This window comes from Peromyscus leucopus, chromosome 1 (genome assembly GCF_004664715.2).
Source record: "Peromyscus leucopus breed LL Stock chromosome 1, UCI_PerLeu_2.1, whole genome shotgun sequence".
Classification (NCBI taxonomy): Eukaryota; Metazoa; Chordata; class Mammalia; order Rodentia; family Cricetidae; genus Peromyscus; species Peromyscus leucopus.
In genome coordinates this window covers 99,900,269-99,902,393 of record NC_051063.1, presented here as the reverse complement: position 1 = coordinate 99,902,393, position 2,125 = coordinate 99,900,269, and the positions used below count along the sequence as shown (strand labels likewise).

The 2,125-nt window shown below is 51.2% G+C and overlaps 1 pseudogene; it reads left to right on the top strand.

Moving 5' to 3' along the window:
* The first annotated feature begins 420 nt into the window (after positions 1-420).
* Positions 421-1,979, top strand: LOC114687219 (annotated as a pseudogene).
* Positions 1,980-2,125: the final 146 nt, after the last annotated feature.

Below are 2,125 nucleotides of genomic sequence, written 5' to 3'. Positions count from 1 at the left end.
AAAACAATTCAGGTTGGCAGGTTTTACTTCTTTTCGGTGGGATGAACAACATGAAGGGGACTTTTGTATGGCAGGTCTACGCATTCTTTCTTTATCTGATAAGGTTTTTTAATTTTGTTACAAGGAAAACCCAAGCATAAGACACCTTGGCCAAAGGACCTGATTCCAGAGAAGTGGAAACCAGAGATCAGATTTCAGTGCTGCTTTGCATAAGCCACACCCTGAATTGCACTAGACAATTAGAGGCTTGTAGGGGATTGGCTGTCCCAGCAGGGATTATGGGTGTGGCCACAGATCTGGAGTATAAAAGGCTCAGCCTTTGGGTAGAGTCCACACTTGTAGTGCTTCTTAGAAGGGAAAAGGATCCTTCTACTCGCTGAGAAGACTCCCGCAAGGTGTTCAGAGTTGGCGTCTGGAGACATGGAGGCAGCTCTGCGGCTCTCAGAAGGTGAATCTCACTGTAAGACCTTTACAGCATGCAGGTCCTCAATCGACTCTGTAGACCCTGAAGTCTCTTTGTGTTTTTATCTTTCAGCAGGTTCAAATGAATCAACTCCTGCCACCCCAGACCTGTATCAGGATGAAACTCAGGCTGCAGCCAAGCTGGCCGCCAGGAACAAGCACAGTGTGAGTTGGGAGAGGCCCGAAGGTGTGGGTGCAGGTCTCCTGAACACGGGCAACACCTGCTACCTCAACGCAGCGCTGCAGTGTCTGACACACACACCACCTCTTGCCGACTACATGCTCTCCCAGGAGCACTCTCGGAGCTGTTGTCACCAGGAAGACTGCACCATGTGCGCCATGGAAACTCATGTGACCCAGAGTCTCCTCCACTCCAGGGATGTCATGCAGCCCCCGAAGAAGCTGACTGCCACCTTCCACAAGGACAAGCAGGAAGATGCCCATGAGTTTCTGATGTTCACCTTGAACGCCATGCACGAATCCTGCCTTCGAGGGAGCAAGCACTCAGAAGGCCCCTCTGAAGACAGCAGCTTGATCCATGAGATATTCGGAGGCTCATGCAGATCTCAAATCAAGTGTCTCAGCTGCCAGGGCACCTCAGATTCTGTTAACCCTTTTCTGGACATCTCCCTGGATATCAACAGAGCTCAGAGTGTGAACCAAGCCTTGGAGGATTTTGTGAAGCCTGAAGAGCTGTGTGGGGGAAATGCCTACCACTGTGACCATTGTCAGGAGAAGATGCCAGCTTCAAAGACCCTGACAATTGAAACTGCCTCGAAGGTTCTCCTGCTGGTATTGAATCGCTTCTCAGACTTCATGGGTGGCAAAGTGAACAGGAAAGTGAGCTACCCTGAGTCCCTTGACCTGCGGCCATACATGTCTCAGCCTGAGGGAGGACCGCTGGTGTATGCCCTTTATGCTGTGATGGTGCATGCCGGTGTGACTTGTCACTGTGGACATTACTTCTGTTATATCAGAGCTGGCAGTGGAAGTGGTATAAGATGGATGATTCTAAGGTTGAGAGGTGGGATGTGACTTCTGTCCTGAGTGAGCCTGCATATGTGCTCTTCTACATCCGGGAGACTGAACTAAACAAGGACAGTGTCAAGGGGCCAGTAGGCACAGTCAACAAGGCTCAGGTTGGACAATGGCAGAACAGAAAGCTCAACAGAGGGTCTTGGGTGGGAGCTGCAGAACCAGAAGAACACATGGAGAATACAACGACCAAAGAAATGTCCTTGCAGGAGTGGAAAGTGCTTCAGGAACAGAACCGGCTGAAACCTGTGCTGAACCTCAGAAGTGTTGAACCCACTCTGCCAGCCAATGCAGTTGTGATTCACCAGCCCAGGTACACCGGGCACTGGGACTGGAAAGATCCTGACAAGGAGAATTACCCACATCACAATTCTGCCAGGTTCCTGCCTGCTCAGGGAGCCATGAACACTGGACAGCTCTGCAGTCAGGGAGGAACATCAAGAGGCAAGAAGAAGAAGTGGAGGCCTCTACCTGTGTGCTAGGGCTCACTGCAATTACTGACCCTGTGTCCTGTGGACATATCTGACCTGGAAGAAGCCCTTGGAGCAGGAAATTCGGACCTGTGTCCCAGGAAGGACAGACTGTCTCACCCTTCTTCTGTGCCCTCGTCTGGCCTTGCCGAGTCCCT